Source organism: Mustela lutreola, chromosome 3 (genome assembly GCF_030435805.1).
Source record: "Mustela lutreola isolate mMusLut2 chromosome 3, mMusLut2.pri, whole genome shotgun sequence".
Classification (NCBI taxonomy): Eukaryota; Metazoa; Chordata; class Mammalia; order Carnivora; family Mustelidae; genus Mustela; species Mustela lutreola.
In genome coordinates this window covers 135,977,969-135,995,993 of record NC_081292.1, presented here as the reverse complement: position 1 = coordinate 135,995,993, position 18,025 = coordinate 135,977,969, and the positions used below count along the sequence as shown (strand labels likewise).

The following is an 18,025-nucleotide window of genomic DNA, read 5'->3' as shown; positions in this document are numbered from 1 at the left end:
ATCTAACAGAGCTAGGCATACAATTTTTTATTTTAGATTACTTAAAAATTTGATGGTCAATTTATTCATGTTTCCTGGTTGATCATATAACTGACAAATATAAAGCATTAAGTAAATACCAGCTGAAAAAAAAAATGATTGAGGTTGGTGAGATGACATGAAGGGGCTCATTATGTTATGACCTCAGATACCTTCACATTGGGCTATAGGAAAATAGAGACTATTTTTGGCAACATCTCTTGCACTCTTGACATAATATCTCATGTAGGATATCAACCTTGTTAAATCAGCCCAGCCAAGCTCTTGGTTTTCTCTCAAACATTTGTGATTCACCAATATACTTTCTTTGTTTTAGCGGCTCCCGGTGGGAAAGGCCATCAGTGTTCCAAAAGGAAGGATTACAGTTGGGACCTAGATGTAGATTGATTAGAAGCTGGAATCTCAGGCCGAAACTGAGAAAGTATGTATTTTTTTCACAGTCAGGACCTAGATATGTATTAAAATTAGAAGCCTGAGTCATGAGCTTTTAAGGTTTGCAGCTATATCCCTTTCAAGGAAAACTTGGAGAGCAGCATTTTTGCCTGCTTCTTCTGTGTTGAGCCCTGGAGGGATAGTCAGTTAAAACCTCTTTTTTATTTCCTATACTTCTGTGGGACTTGGCGAAAGGTAGCCCCACTGGCTATGAGAGCGAGGTTATTGTGAATCTATCCCTGGAGACAGCTGTGAAAGTTGGAGTGCAGACATGTATACAAGCTTCATCCAGGGAGATACACTGGTGAGTTACTTGGAGCAGGCTGGAGAGAGAAGACGGGAGGTATCTGTTGGTTTTCCCAGTATCTGGAGATGATGGCTGCCAGCCACAAGAGACATGCTAAATTAGAAACCTGGCCCTCAAGCAGCAGATCTCAAAATATGCAAGTAAATCCCTTTCAGAGAAAGACTGGAACGTGGGCATTTTTGCCTGCTTTTTTTATGTTGAGCTCTGGGATGATAGCTAGTTAACATTTGCCTCTTTATTTGCTGTATCCCTGTGGAACTCATGAATGGAAACTCCATTGGCTGTCAGAGCCAGGCAGTCCAGAGACCCATTCCTTCATCATCAGCAGCAAAAAATGAGGTACAGATGTATATACAAGCTTCTTTCAGGGAATCACTGTTGACTTGGAGTAGGCCTGAGGAAGAAGATGGGGGAAATGTGTGCCAACTTTCCTAGTCTGTGAGGAGGATCAGAGCCCGTTGGTGCCTGCTGACATTCAGGCAGCAGCTTTTGACATGTACAGATAAAGTCCTTTCAGGGAAAAAAAAAATGGGAGATGGATATTTTTTGCCTGTTTCCTCTATGTTGTACCTTCACCGAGATAGCCAGTTAAGAACTGGTTTTCTGTTTGATATAATTCTTGTGAGTCTTATGGATGAAAACCTCACTGACTTTCAGAACTAGGTGTTTGGGAACCTGTCTTAAATGTGGGAGTCTTGAAAGACTGGAGTGTTAGATATGGGTCCCAACTCCCTTTCCTCCTCAAGAAGAATTTGGCAGTTGGGAGTTGCATTCTGATCATATGGCATGGGTTTTATGACAAAAGAGTGTCTCAGCCTTTCCTGCCCATTTCAGTGTATTTTCTCTGAAGTAACTCAGCTGGTTTCTGGATCTTTTTCACGAGGAATTCCTCCATGTGTAACTGTATATTTGGTATATCTATGGGAGGAACAAATCTTAGGAGCCTCCTATGTTACTATGTTGATTGACTCTGTGTTTTGATTCTGTTCTCCTGAAGTACTGAAGTTACTGTAGTTGGAAACATGGAGAATACTGACAGTGAAATGGGTACACATCAGAGGAACACATACCCTAGCATCCTGTTCTGCCTCATGAATAAGTGGAATTACTATAAAAAAGAATCATGGCAAAGAAGGAAGACAGTTAATGGCAAATTATTTAAAAATCTATCAGATTTAAAAATGAAGAGTTCAAAAAAAAAGGAAAATAAGAAAACAATTATATTTACAATAGCATCAAAAAGAATAAAATACTTAGGAATAAATCTAACCAAGGAGGTGAAAGACTTGTACAGTGAAAACCACAAAACACTGCTAAAAGAAATTTAAAAGAACACAAATAAATGGAAAGACATCTCATCCTCATGGATTGGAAGATTTAATATTGTTAACATGTCCATACTACATGTCCGTACTAAAACTGATCTACTTGTTCAATGCAATCTCTATCAAAATTCCAACAGAATTTTTTGAAGAAATACAAAAATTTATCCTAAGATTTTAATGGATTCTCAATGGACTTTGAATAGCCAAAACAACTTTGAGATTTAAAAAAAAAAAGGTTGGAGGACTCATAGGTCTTGATTTTATTTTATTTTTTTGTTTATTTTTTAAAAACTTTATTTTATTTTTTCAGTGTTCCAAGGTTCATTGTTTATGTACCCCAACCAGTGCTCCATGCAATACATGCCCTCCTTAATACGCACTACCAGGCTCATCCATCTCTCTACCTCCCTCCCCTCTAAAACCCTCAGCTTGTTTCTGTCCTCAGTCTCCCATGGTTCATCTCCCCTTCGATTCCCCCAATTCACCTTTCCTTAAAACATATCACAAAGCCACAGTAATCAAATCAGTGTGGCATTTTTATAAAGACAGTCAACTACATCAATGGAATAGAGAGCCCAGAAGTAAATTCTTACCTATATAGTCAAATGTTCTTTGCAAAGCATGCCAAGACTACCCAGTGTGTGTGGGGAGGAAACTCCTCCACAAATATTTTTGGTAAAACTGGGTATATGTACGCAAGAGTTAAGTGGGCCCCTTATCTTTTACCATATACAAAAATTAAACTAGATTAACGACATCTTAAAGATCTAAGACTATAAAACTCCTACAAGAAAACAAAGAGGGAAAAATTCATCATGTAGAGTTTGATAGTGTTTTCTTGGAATATGACATCAAAAACACAGAAAACACAAGCAAAATGGAAAAAAAAATATGACTACATTAAGCCAAAATACTTTTGGGTATCAGGGGCTCAATCAACAGAATGAAATGGCAAACGAAAATGAGAGAAAATATTTGCAGAATGAGAGAAAATATTTGCAAATTACGTATGTGATAAGTCATTAATATATCCAGAATAAGTGAAGAATTGCTACAACTCAACAAAAACAAAAAATGACCTGATTAAAAATAAGCAAAGGCCTTGAATAGACATTTTCTAAAGAAGAAATACAAATGACCAACAACCATTTGAAAAGATGGTCAACATTAGTAATTATCTGAAAAATGCAAATCAAAACCATAATGACTTATTACCTTGTACTCATTAACGTGCCTACTATTAAAATAACACAGGGAGTAATTAATGTTGGTTGAATATGTGGAGAAATTGGAACCCTTGTACACTATGGGATTGTAAAACGATGCAACTGCTGTGGAAAACAGTATGGCAGTTACTCAAAAGTTAAAAACAGAACTGCCATATGAGCCAATAATCCTACTTTTGGCTGTATATCCAAAAGAATTCAAAGCAGCTATTCAAGAGGTATTTACATTTCCATGTTCACAGCAGAACTATTCACAGTACCTAAGAGTAGAAGCAACCCAATGTTTATCAACAGAAGAATGGATAAACAAAATGTGGTATATACATACAATGGAACATTACTCAGCCTTAAAGAGCAAGGGGATCCTTTTTACATTTTTTTCACATGCTACAATATGATGGACCTTAAGGACATTATGTTAAGTGGGATAAGCCAGTCACAAAAAGACACATAAAATCAGTTCCTTCTATATGAGGTATCTAAAATAATAGAATTCATAGAAACAGAAAGTAGAGTGGGGGTCATCAGGGGGCTAGGGTGGAGGAAATAGGAGTTATTTAATGGCTATAGAGTTTCAGTTTTGCAAGATGAAAAAGTTCTAGATACCTGTTTTACAACAATATGCATATACTTAAAACTACTGAACTATATATTTAAAAATGGTTAAGATGATGAATTATTTTTTTTAATAGTACCATGCAGTTTTATTAATTATTCAAGTACAGTAGCATCTGGTAAGATCTGGATAGATTGGGGTTTAAAATGAGCAGATATTCAGCATCTAACAGTTTAAAAGAAGCCACTATACACTCTTTTCACAAACATCAAACATGTTTTCACAGAGCTAGTATGGTATTAGCCGCTAACCCAGGATTCCAAGTGTACTAAAGTAGAAAAGAGATGCAACAAGAAAAGTAGTTACTTTAGAAACAAGAAAGTAGTTAGTTTCTAAAGTAACTACATTTAGAAAAAATGCAACATTCAGTTTTTCCCCTTTAGCCCATAAAACAACATCATACTGTCTAGATCTACCCATACAGTCCTACATCAGCTTATAGAATATTTGTCAGGAGGGCAAATGTAAAATGACGCTGACCAGTATAGTCTTTGGATATTTGGGGAAAGGAAGTGGAGAAAGTCGGTTCTCAGAACAAATTAGTGTCATTTTATCAATAGGATCTTTGGATTCTTTGTTTGCCCACACTTCTTCCATGTACTTGTCCTTCTCTCAGAAGCGCTCCAGTTTGGCAGCCATTTATGCCTCCTGATTCTCTTTGTTGGCCTTCATTTTGTGAGTCAGTTTTTCTTCTGCCATTCTACTGAAGTTGTTCTTTTCTTCTGTTGCTTTTTGAAGCACTTCTTTCTCATGCTGTCATTTCTCAGCAAGCTGCTTCAAGACCTCCGCTTTATGGGACTTGTTTTTTTCTTCTGCAGCTTTTGATTTCTTCCAAATTTCCTCTAGAGAAAGATCCTTCTTCTTTGGAGGGGAAAGGGGGAATTCTGGGATGAGTTCTTTTGGTTGAGGGCTGAGAATCAACCCAAAAGCTTGGCCTGAGTCATGTTTCTCCAGTTTTTTCCCTGGGGTATCAGAAGCAGCCACTGTGAATAGCAGACAAGAGACTGGCAGTGGGTTCTACAGAAGCCAGTGTTAAGGAAAACCATGCTCAGTCTGAGCCACCTGGCCATATTCTCCAAGATGGTAAATTTTATGTTAGGTACTTTTTTAATCACAGTTTTAAAAACTGAAAATATGATGTGGTTTTTGAACTCTGTGTAGATTCTGATGTATTGATTAAGGATATACCATAGTTCATTTCATAAATATATAAAGATGCCTTCAAAATTATCTGTTTCCTTCCTCCAGTAGTAGGAGGTATATACTCTTATTCTGAAGGAAGGAAAATATAAACACAAACAAGCAAATTCCTTTCTCCTCCATGTGGTTCATTTCCAAATTGCTTTAGAAATTGACTTAACTAAATGAATCCCCAGCTCTTCCTGATACCAGTTCTTTTAAAGTTAACTTTGAAAGGATCTGGAAAAGGACAGAGTCTATCTTCTGCACCTTACCCCATTAGAAAATTTCTATCACTATGTCTGTGCCCTTCCGTTATAGGTACAGTATAATTTGACAAGTGTTGATTTGTGAAGGAAAGTGAGGAATAATAAAGAAATGCAAATTGAAAGAAATAAAATCACATCTGATACTTAGAGACATTTAGAAGGCGTCTCTTAACTATTCTACTTAACATGTTTTCTTGACCTTACCGAAGTTTTTTTTCTTTTATTCTACAGCTGAAGATAACTTCATCTTTAGTTTGTTCCTTCCATTCCTTTAGTTCTTTTATGCTTCATTCTTTCGTTCATTTGGCATTTGGTGCCTATAATCATATTATAAGTTTTTTTTAGGTCTTTAGAGTCTTTACAACATCCCTGTGATATAAGGCAATCTGAGATGCAATGCCATACCAGAGAGGAAGAAATGACCAGAGTTATTCTACTGTTAGTGAACGTGAGGGCCTATTGCCTATTTATTTTTGATTGCCCTCTTCTGGAGGTTTCTTCATGGTTTCTTCTGGAGTCTGTACTTCTCAGTTTTCATACTAAGCAATATTGGAACTATTTCATTAGATATTATGAAGACTAGAGAGTATGAGGCAGTAGGGAGAGGGTATTTTGTAGTCTTCCAGTAGTGTCTGACCTATCTCTGGTATTTAGAACAGAGAATAAATCTTTTTAGTTATTAGGGATTATTAGTAATATTTCTTGAATGGCCAATGGTGCCATTATGGATACTGCTATTTTAAATGAGATTCCAGAATAGTAAGGTAGAACAGTTTTTTGAATGCCTACTTTTGTTAGACATAGTCGTTTTTTCCCCTATAATGCTATGATGTATGCATAATTTATTATCCTCTTTTATGTGAATAAGAGAATTGAATTTGGGCAACTGCCTCAAGATCATCCAGCCAATAAATGAAAGACCAGGGATCCAAACCTTGGATAATCTGTCTCCAAAGTGTCCCTAAGCTTTCTATGTTGATGATTGGCCAAATTTAAAATACTTACTAGCTACAATTTTATCTCAAGAGGAATAATTTTATGTATGATACCAATCTCACTTCAGGAATGCATAAATGGCACTTTTAACCCTTCTTTCTTGACATAAAGCCATTTTATCTTCATAAAGACATTTGCTTGAAAATGAGCCAATCCAGATTGTAGTGTTTCATCTGTTCAATCCACATTATAGTGGTTTATCTGTTCACATTTTCCTTATTTCTTACCTGAAAGCATAAGCCTTGCTGTGCTGAAAGATGACAAATAAAGAATATAATCAAAACCCAGAAGAGAAATCTAGAGCTAAGAGTCTTTACCAAAACGTTTTGAGTCAAGAGGAATAACATTGAAATTAGTAATGGTTTTTTTACTGACAAACACAGTGTCTGGGCATGTGCATGTAGTGAAAGACATGGTAAAAGCAGGGATATTTTGAGAGTTTGTTAGTGTGCAACACGTAACTTTTGGAAATCATTCTCTAGATCGTATGAAACATTCTTAAGTGTACCCACATGTCTCATTAAATGTAATATCTGTGCAGTGAACAGGATGTAAATGATTTTTATAGTTTTGTTTTTGAAATTATGTTTAGTTCTGATTTCTAAAGAATCATTGTACTTACTAGAGGACTACTTTGAAATGAGACAATCTAACCTACAAATTGTTCTGGGTCCTTAAATTGTTATTAGTATTAAATTTAACAATATATGAAATAAATATGACGTTTATTTTGTGGATTTTGTTTTGTTTTGTTTTGTGTTTGGAGGCAGTAACTTTTGTTTTGCAAGCCAGAACAATGCTTTTTTTAAAGGATCTTTATTGAAATATCATTTACAGGGCACCTGGGTGGCTCAGTGGGTTAAAGCCTCTGCCTTCAGCTCAGGTCATGATCCCAGGGTCCTGGAATCGAGCCCTGCATCCGGCTCTCTGCTCAACTGACTCAACCGAGAGCCTGCTTCCTCCTTTCTCTGTCTCTGCCTGCCTGTCTGCCTACTTGTGATCTCTTGTCTGTCAAATAAATTAATAAAATCTTTTTTTAATTTATTTTTTATTTTTTTTAAAGATTTTATTTATTTACTTGAGAGAGAGACAGTGAGAGAGAGCATGAATGAGGAGAAGGTCAGAGAGAGAAGCAGACTCCCCATGGAGCTGGGAGTCCGATGTGGGACTCGATCCTGGGACTCCAGGATCATGACCTGAGCCGAAGGCAGTCGTCCAACCAACTGAGCCACCCAGGCGTCCCAAATTAATAAAATCTTAAAAAAAAAACCATTTACATACAATTCACCCATTACATTGTGCAGTTCAGTAGATTTTAGTCCACTCACAGATAAATGCTATAGCCACAATAGTAGATTTTAGAGCATTTTTATCACCTCAGAAAGAAACTCCACCCACTTTAGGTATTACTCTCCCTACCTGTTTCCCTTCACTCCCTCTTTAGCCCTAGGCAACGGCTAATCTTTTGATCTCTATAGATTTGTCAGTTCTGGATATTTTATGTAAATGGAGTAATATGCGGTCTTTTGTAACTGGATTCTTCTACTTAGCATAATGTTTTCAAGATTTATCCACATTGTAGCATGTATCAGTAGTTTGCTACTTAATATGGTTGAATAATATTTCCATTGTATGGATATACCACATTTTGTTTATCAATTCATAAATTGGACTTGTGGGTTATTTCTACCTCTTCCTATAGTGAACAGTATTGCTTAAGTATTTGTTTACAATTACTTCCAATTCTTTTGTGTATATATAAGAAATGGAATTACTGCATCATATGGTTACTCTGCATTTAAATGTTTGAGGAACTGCTATTCCAAAGTGGCTGTACCATTTTATATTCTTACCAGCAGTGTATGAGAGTTCTGATTTTTCCACATCCTTGTCAATGCTTCTTACTGTCTGGCTTTTGATTTAATGTTCTAGTAGGTATGAAGTACTATTTCATGGTTTCAATTTATATTTCTCTGATAACTAATGATGTTGAGCATCTTTTTATAAGCTTGTATATTTTCCTTGGAGAAATGTTTATTTAAACATTTCATCTCCTTTTTTTTTAATGGCTTATATCTCTAGTATTGAGTTTTTTTTTTTTAAGATTTTATTTATTTATTTGACAGACAGAGATCACAAGTAGGCAGAGAGGAAGGCAGAGAGAGAGAGAGGAGGAAGCAGACTCCCTGCTGAGCAGATAGCCCGATGCGGGACTCGATCCCAGGACCCTGAGATCATGACCTGAGCCGAAGGCAGCGGCTTAACCCACTGAGCCACCCAGGCGCCCTCTAGTATTGAGTTTTAAATGATTTTTTTGTATACTTTGTTTTTTGTTTGTTTGTTTGTTTTAAAGATTTTATTTATTTATTTGAGAGAGTGAGTGAGAGGGAGCATGAGTGAGGGGACAGAGGGAGAGAGAAGCAGGCTTCCTACTGAGCAGGGAGCCCAGTTTGGGACTTGATCCCAGTACCCTGTGATCATGGCCTGAGCTGAAGGCAGATGTTTAACCAACTGAGCCACCCAGATGCCCCATGTATACTTTGGATACAAGTCCCTTATCATATATATGATTTATTTTTTTGTCCATCTTGTGGGTTGGCATTTTACTTTGTTGGTAGTATCCTTGGGAGCACAGACATTTCTGATTTTGAAGAAATTTAGTGTATCTATTTTTTTTTGTTGTTGCTTGTTGCTTGTCATAGCCAAGAATCTTCTCCAAACCCAAGGGGACTTATCCTTTGTTTTCTTTTTAAGTTTTATAATTTTGTAATTATGTTGTTTATCCATTTTGAGCTAATTTTTATGTATATGTAGGGCAAAGGTCCTATGTTTTGCATGTGGCTATCCAGTAATTCCAGCTCCATTTGTTGAAATCTAGCTATTAAGTGGTCTTGGTGCCCTTGTGAAAGATCAGTTGGCCACAGACACGTGATTTTATTTCTTAACTCTTAATTCTATTTCATTCATCTATCTGTTTATCCTTTTGCAAGTACCACACAAGTACCATTGCCTTGTAGTAAGTTTTAAAATCAGGAAGTATAGGGACGCCTGGGTGGCTCAGTTGGTTAAGCAGCTGCTTTCAGCTCAGGTCATGATCCCAGGGTCCTGGGATCGAGTCCCACATCAGGCTCCTTGCTCGGCAGAGAGGCTGCTTCTCCCTCTGCCTCTGCCTGCCTCTCTGTCTGCCTGTGCTTGCTCGCTCTCTCTCCCTCTGTCTCTGACAAATAAATAAAATCTTAAAAAAAAAAATCAGGAAGTATAAGTCTTCCTACTTTGTTCCTCTTTTTCAAAATTGTTTTGTCTATTCTGGGTCCCATATAATTATGTGTGAATTTTAAAATCAGTCTGTCAGTTTCTACAAAGAAGTTAGCTGAAATTCTCAAAAACATTGTGTTGAATTTGTAGATCAGTTTGCAGTATATTGCCATGTTAAGTCTTCTAACCCACGATCATGGATTTTTTTTTCCATTATAATTGATTTTTGTATATTGTCTTTATATCCTGAACACTTGCTGAACTCAGTTTTTTAAAGATTTTTAAATTTAAATTTGATTGATTAACATGTGATGTATAATTGGTTTCAAAGGTACAGGCCTGTGATTCCTCAATGCTCATTATATAGCACCCAGTGCTCATTATTTCACATGCCCTCCTTAATGTTGTTCATCAACCAGTTACCCCATGCCTCCACCCCCTCTCCTCCAACAACCCTCAGTTTGTTTCTTATTATTAAGAGTCTCTATGTTTGTTTCCCTCTATGGTTTCATCTTGTTTTATTTTTTCCTCCTTCCCCTATAGATCCTCTGTTTTATTTCTTAAATTCCACATATCGGTGAGATCATATAATTGTCTTTCTCTGATTGACTTATTTTACTTAGCATAATACCATCTAGTTCCATTCCCGTAATTGCAAATGGCAAGATTTCATTTTTCTAATAGCTCTATAATATTCCATTGTATATATATTTATATACTACATCTTCTTTATCCATTCATCTATTAATGAAAATGTGGGCTCTTTCCATAGTTTGGCTATTGTGGATGTAGCTGCTATAAATATTGGGGTGCAGGTCCCCCTTTGGGTCACTACAATTGTATCTTTGGGGTAAATACCCAGTAGTGCAGTTGCTGGGTCATAGCATAGCTCTATTTTAAACTTTTTGAGGAATCTACATAGTGTTTTCCATTTCTTTTAGTTTTAATCATTTTTTAGTGCATTCCTTATGATTTCATGTATATAGAATCATGCAGTCTGTGATTGGAGATAGTTTTAACTTCCTCTTTTCTAACCTGGATATATTTTGTTTCTTTTTTTGGCCTAAACTGCCCTGGGTTGAACCTCCAGTACAATGTTGAACAAAAGTGCTGAAAGAAGGCCATTTTCGTCCTGTTACTGATCAAGCAAAAAGAAAGACTAGATGTCCTTCACCCTTAACTATGGGTTAGGGTATCTAGTCTTTTACCCTTAACTATGGTATTAACTATATGTTTTTTAAAGATGACTTTTATCAAGTTGAGGAAGTTCCCTTGTATTCCTTATTTGACTTGTGTCTTTATCATGAAAGTTACTGGACTTTTCAGATGCTCTTCTTGTGTCTGTTGAGATAATCATGTGATTTTTATTTTTCATTTTATTGAAATGACATATTACATTAATTGATTTTTCAGATGTTAAACTAACCTCGCATTCCTGGGGTAAATCCCAGTTGTTCATGGTATATAAGTATTCAATTTGCTAGTATTTTGTTGGGGATATTTTTATCCATATTCATAAGAGATACTGGTCTGTAGTTTTTTTTTTTTTTCTTGTGAGGTCTGTCTGATTTTGTCATCAGGGTAACACAGAGTGATGAGTTAGGAAGTGTCCTCTCCTCTTACATTTTTTGGAAGAATTTGTGAAGAATTCATATTAATTCTTTGGTATAATTCCCGAGTGAAGCCATCTGGGCTTGGCTTTCCTTAGGTAGGTTTTGGTTCATAATTTGTTATCTTAAAGATCTTTTGAGATTGTCTATTTCTTCTTGAGTCAATTCAGTAGTTTGTGTGTTCCTAGAACTTTGTTATTTCATCTAGATTATCTAAGTTATTGGCATACAGTTGTTCATGGTATTCCTTTATTTATTTATTTTTAAAGATTTTATTGATTTATTTGGTAGTGAGAAGAGAGAGAGAGAAAGAGAACGAGTCAGGGAAGGCAAACAGAGAAGCAGGCTCCCAGCTGAGCTAAGAGCCCAATGCAGGGCTCAATCTCAGGACCCTGAGCTGAAGGCAGATGTTTCATGGACTGAGCCACCCAGGCGCCCCAGGGTATTCCTTTATAATATTCTTTTTTCCCTATAAGTTTGGTAGTAATAGCCTCTATTTTATTTCTGACTCTAGTATTTTGAGTTTCTCTATTTTTTTTCTTGGTTGATCTATCTATAGATTTGTCAAAATTGTTAATCTTTATAAAGAACTAGATTTTGTTTTTATTGATTTTTCAATATTGTTTTTGTATTCCTTATTTCATTAATTCTTGCTCTAATTTTTATTAATAAAATAACTTTAATTTTTTGTTTCCTTTAGATTTTTTTTGCTCTTTTTCTAGTGTTTTAAGGTGGAAGTTTAGGTGTATTATTTGAGATCTTTCTTTTTAAAATATTTTATTTATTTATTTGACAGAGAGAGACATAGTGAAAGAGGGAGCACAAGCAGGGGCAGAGTTAGAGGGAGAAGCAGGCTTCCCGCCAAGCAGGGAGCCTGATGCAGGGCTGGATCCCAGGACTCTGGGATCATGACCTGATCCATAGGAAGATACTTAATGACTGAGCCACCCAGGCACCCCTTTTCTTTCTACACAGTAAGCATTTACAGATATAAAAATTTCAGTAAGCATTACTTTAGCTAAATCCCACATGTTTTGTATGCTGTGTCTTTATTTTCCTTTATCTCAAAATATTTTGTTTTCTTATTTGATTTCTTCATTGAGCCATTGATTGTTTGGATGTTGCTTAATTTCCATAGATTTTCCTAATCTTTTTCTGTTGTTCTACTTTCATCCTGTTTTGATTGGAAAACCCACTCTGTATTGTTTCTCTCCTTTAAAATTTTTGAGATTTGTTTTATGGACTAGCATATGATCTAGCCTGTCTTCCACATGTGTTTAAGAAGAATGTATATTCTGTCATTGTTGGATGACATATAGGTCATATAGGTATCATATAGGTATCTGTTAAGTTTATTTGATTTATAGTGTTGTTCCACTCTTTTATTTGCTTGTTAATCTGCATAGGTGCTCTATCCATTATTATAATTTGAATATTGAAGTCTCCAACTATTGCTGAATTGTCTTTCCTTTCCTAGCATTCAGCAAATAACTTTTATAATCTCACTTTTTTAAGGTACTCAGTTATCACAGGCCAAGATCACTATGCCTCTGGTGCTCAGTGAGGAAAATGGTGCAAGGCAAAAAGTCTTCACTGACAAGGTCTGAATGTTTTGACAGATATGAACTTATTTTGTCAAGATTATTTACTCTGGATTTGGACCCAGACCTCTGGATTTCCAATGATCTAATTTCCAGTGATTGAGGGAGGATGGGGGCTAAATTCATTCTAAAGAGAAAGATTGTTTTTAGCTTACCAAATGTTAAAAACAAGGAGAAATTCATTTTATTAACTGGGGGTAAAAAGAGAGTCTGATTTCTTCCTTAGATATTATGTGTAGAGGCAACAAAACAAGAAAGGAATAAGAAATAATTACAGAATAATGTAATTTATTGTTAGTGGGGGAAACTGAGTAACTTACTGAGAAACTATTTGCTTCCATTAAACCCACTTACCTTCGAGCCGCGATTGCTGAACTTATTTCTCAAGATGTATGGTAATGAAAACACCCCTGGTCAAAGACACTCTGTTTTTAAATGGGCCTTCTATCCTGAATTTTTTTTCCACTTAGCTTTCCATATGAGTGAGGCATAGTTACCTCTTTTATGATTATCCCTTGAAATTACCATAAGACCTATGTCTGGACATCCTGATGAAGTCCTTTCTTTCTTCAGGGAGTAGTACTCTTGTTCCTTTAGCTAACTATCATCAAAGATGTCCCCAGATAAAAGGCTGGATCCCTAAGCGTTTGCCAAAGAGAAGAAAAAATGGAGGATGTAATGCCATATTTCTGTCATCCTTTATTTCCATCCATAAAATGTTCCATCTGTTTATACTGAAGAAAAGAGTGAGTTTAAGGCATCATTTCATAGTGGCTTTACTGTGTACCCCTAACATGGCGTTGTGTCTTGATAACATGACAGAAACTTTGCTTGCGGCATTTGAAGTGGGAGTGCTGCAGATGAATGCTTCGTCACTAACTCTGGCAAAGGGCTTGTGGAAAAATACTGTGGACTTTATGAATTTCTTTTTAATATATTAGTGTTTAATAATACAGCTATAATCAATGAGTAATAATGCTTAACAGACTTTAACTTCCTAGTAATAATTTTTTAAGCTTAAAAAAAAAAGAATCTAATAAGAGTAGAATATATGACAAGTTAAGTTTTGACTAGAAGTTACTGTGAGGTAAAGACCTAAGTAATGAGGCCCTACTTAGGTTGGGCCAGTCAGAGAAGGACACTACATGGGAATATCTGTCCCACCAGGAGGCATTAAGAAAAATTTAAGTGCTGAGGGTTTTGCACAAAGTGACAGAGTAGAGAGTAAGTGATGTTTGGAGGGGGCCAAAGAAAACTTTTCTTGTTCATAAATTTGCCTACAGCTAACTCTGCCCTGTTGACATTAAACTGGGCATCACCAATTTCTGGATCTTAAGACATATAAAAGTAAAAATGTTATGTATTACCTAATTAATTTTTAAATAACAGCATTTATTATTTTGGGACACTTTCTCAGATTGCATCAACCCATGACAGCAAGTAATGGTGGACATTTATCACTTTTAATGATCCAAATTAGCACTCCCTGTACTTCCTATACTGTTCCCCAGAGTTACTCAGAATAAATCCTTGGGAATGCAGAAATTCTATAGAACATTTACTTCGAAGTGCTTATAGGACTTCCTGATTTGATACATAAGCCTTTGGAAACTTAGCAATCTTTATAAACAGTTTTATTGCCCCAAATGAAACAATAATTCCAGAGGGAGTGTTTTTTTGGGGTTTCTGATTACACTCAGAGTTACCAGAGAGGTGCTATTGATCACGGAGATTAAAAAAATAATAATAACAAAAGCTCTGTTTCTGGAGCCCCAACCTCTGTTAGAACAGTTTGTCCTACATCTAGAGGCCTCAAGGAATGAAAGACTGGGCCTCTGGGCTTTGTCTCCAGAGTCCTAACCCATGTTAGGAGTGAAAGATGATCACAGGAAGTGTATGTGGAAGTGAACTATCATGTGCATGTTGGAAGGAAGAAGCAAGGAGGAAAGAGTGGAGGGAGCCAATTCCAGATCTTGCATGACTTTAAAGCTTGAACCTTTATTGAGTAAGTTAAAGCCAAATCCTCAACCTCAAAATCTCAAATGCCCTTTGAGTTGCTTAGGACTTTGCTTAGAATGTCAAGAATAAGAGAAAAGAAATCTCAGCCACTGTGCCTGCTCGTGCTTCATTCTTATTTCCTCATATCCAAGATCTGAGGGATTATTTTTATGCTGGGTTAAGGTCAAAGATAGTTTTAGGCCTGAGCTGCTTTCCATCTGCCCCTCCTGGGCTTCTTTCACCCCATTATCCATCTTGGGTCTTTCTCGATGTTACTCTTCCCCTTTGGGGCAGTAAAGAGAGAATTGATCCCTCTGGCTTTATTTATTTATTTATTTATTTTTTAATGAAAAAAAGTTATTTGTTTGACAGAGAGAGAGAGAGAGATCACAAGTAGGCAGAGAGGCAGGCAGGAAGAAGGCTCTCTGCTGAGCAAAGAGCCCAATGTGGGGCTCATCCCAGGACCCCGGATCATGACCTGAGCTGAAGGCAGAGGCTTTAACCCATTGAGCCACCCAGGCGCCCTCCTCTGTCATGTTTTATAATCCCTTTGTTTCTCTCTGAGAATCAAATGAAGGGAATGAACTTTGATCCCCTTTAAAAATCATTTTCCTCTCCCCTCTCTCATCTGTCCCTTCCCTCCTAACCCTTTCCCACAATGATGGTAATCTTTAATTATAATATTGATCTGAAAGTGAATACTGGAGGATGCCATTATAGCACCGATCTACTGAAGATCTTGTTCTTCCTGAACTTGGGTGAAATCAAGGGAGGCCTCTGCAAGGTCATATCTCTGTTGCCATAGAAACTGAGAGGAGAAAGTTGTTTCAAATATTACAAAAAGGCAGTTTGGGGTTGATATATTTTTTCCCATGTTATGCTTTTAAGAAATCATATTATTCTTATGCTTTGCAGATGAGAAAATTGAGTCTGAGCCAGGTTAAGAAACTTGCCTGATGTCTCAAAATGGCACAACTCAGGCTTATTGATTGGACTAGCTTTCTTTCCACTACGCCATGGCTACTACTTAACAGTTTATTATTTTATGTTTTGTTTATTTTTATAAAAGGTTGTGGCCAAGAGAATTTCCCAATCATAATGTATGAAGTTAGTCTGATTCAGGTTAGAAGAATGAAGTCTCGAGAATATTTCCTAAGAGAAAAAGAAGAGAAAGGAAGAAAAAAATTTAGATTAGGTATTATATATCAAGGACTATTTATAATAAAGAGCGAGTGGATACTACATGGTTGTTTTATTAAATACAGAGTCAATTTAAAGATCTACAGGGACTCACGGAAAGAAAAGTGTTGTGTCATTGGATTAGAAAAGAGCTCTCACATGAATACAGTGTGTTTTTGTATATTTGGTTTCTTTTGATCTTATTTTGGTTTGTCAAATACAGTACAACTAAATGAACAACTTCTGGTAAATGATTTATAAGGAGTAGGGTATAACAAATGATAATGATTATGAAAAATGTCCTTTAGTAAGATGAGTTTAGGAGCACAAGCACTTGCCTTTCTTCTCTTCTACAACCAACTTCCCTCCTTCATCCTGAATTGCTGTCTGAAAGGACAGAACCATTATGTATTTCTACTGATTGTATATGTGGGTACTACATCACTTTCTTGCTAACACTGCATACTATTGATTCCTTTATAAAATTTAAGCACTCAAATATGGTAAAATTAAATCTTAATTTATAGTTTCCTGATTACCAATGAGTTTGAGTCTATTTTCTGATAATAGTAATAGTAACTATGTTTATTGAGTGGATATACTATAACAATTATGAGTTAGAATATCTGATCCTTACATTGTAGATCAAAAGGCATATAAGGATCAATGACTTGTCCAAAATCACTCAGCTAGGAAGTGATAACCTAGACTTGAATCCAGATTATCTGAGTTAAGAGCCTCATACTCTATTTTTTTTTAAAGATTTTACTTATTTTTTGACATAGAGAGAAAGAGAGTGAGAGAGAGAGAGAGAGAGAGAGAGCACAAGCAGGGGGAGCTGTAGGCAGGCAAAGGGAGGGGGAGAAGCAGGCTCCCTGCTGAGCAAGGATCCCGATTCAGGGCTCTATCCCAAGACCGTGATATCATGACCTGAGTCGAAGGCAGCCACTTAACTGATTGAGCCACCCAGGTGCCTCGGAGCCTCATACTCTTAAGAGTTATGAGTTTTGTTACATTTTTTCATTTGTTTATTGTTCATGTGGATTTCCTTTTATGTAATGATCTATTTTTCAGATCCCTTGTCCTTTGCTTTATTTACATAGCCACTTGATGATGAAATTGTATTACCTAATGAGAGTGACTTTTTTTTGTCGTCGTTGTGTTTCCAATGCCTTGGACCTATAGCATATCAAAAGACCCAACTTGCAGCAGATCAACAGGAAATGACTTTAATAATTTTTAGAAATTCTTAGACTTGTAAAATGATGTAGCGAACCATTAGGGACTATTTCGTGTTTTGTTATGAGAATGGAGAAATTTCTGGGTCTTCATCTTCAGTGCTTAAAAATAGTAATTTAAAATGTTTATTTTATTTTAAAAATGAATATTTAGTGTTTAGGCCTACTTAAGACATTCCTAAATTAAGCACTTAAAAAACCCAACTTTTAATTTTATTTTTTTCCAAGGAGATGTAGTTGCCAAGGGTATTTTAATCTATGAGAATATTGCACAATTTTAATTGGCAGAAAACATTTGTACCAACCAAGTTAAAAATTGCTTGAGAGAGGCTTCCAAAAAAATTGTCAATCTGAGATGTTGACTTCCTTTTTTCCTGTTGAAATAGTGAAGGTCACACATTCCACTTAGTATGTTTTGGTTAGTTTTACAAAAATGAATACAGACCAACTTCTGCTCTTTCTTTTAATTTTTCTGGATTAATTTGTTCACAGAGTTTTTGCCTTCAGTTAAATTCTTTATTTAACTATTTATTAAAGGAATACAGAGAAGTTATGTGCTTGACTTCAGTAACATAAACCAGCCAGAATAAACACACACACACACACACACACACACAGTCACTGACACAACACATTGTGTTTGGTGAATATTCGGATATTCTTCTCAGTTGTTTTAATAGTATAATTTCAGTTGTCGTATAATTCTAGATTCAAATGGGAAGTAGAATGAAACCAATGCTCAAGTATTGGCTAAC

The 18,025-nt window shown here is 36.0% G+C and overlaps 1 pseudogene; it reads right to left on the bottom strand.

Annotated features, from left to right (window-relative positions):
- Positions 1–4,395: 4,395 nt before the first annotated feature.
- On the bottom strand, positions 4,396–16,437 carry LOC131827924 (stathmin-like; annotated as a pseudogene).
- Between the last annotated feature and the right edge of the window lie 1,588 nt (positions 16,438–18,025).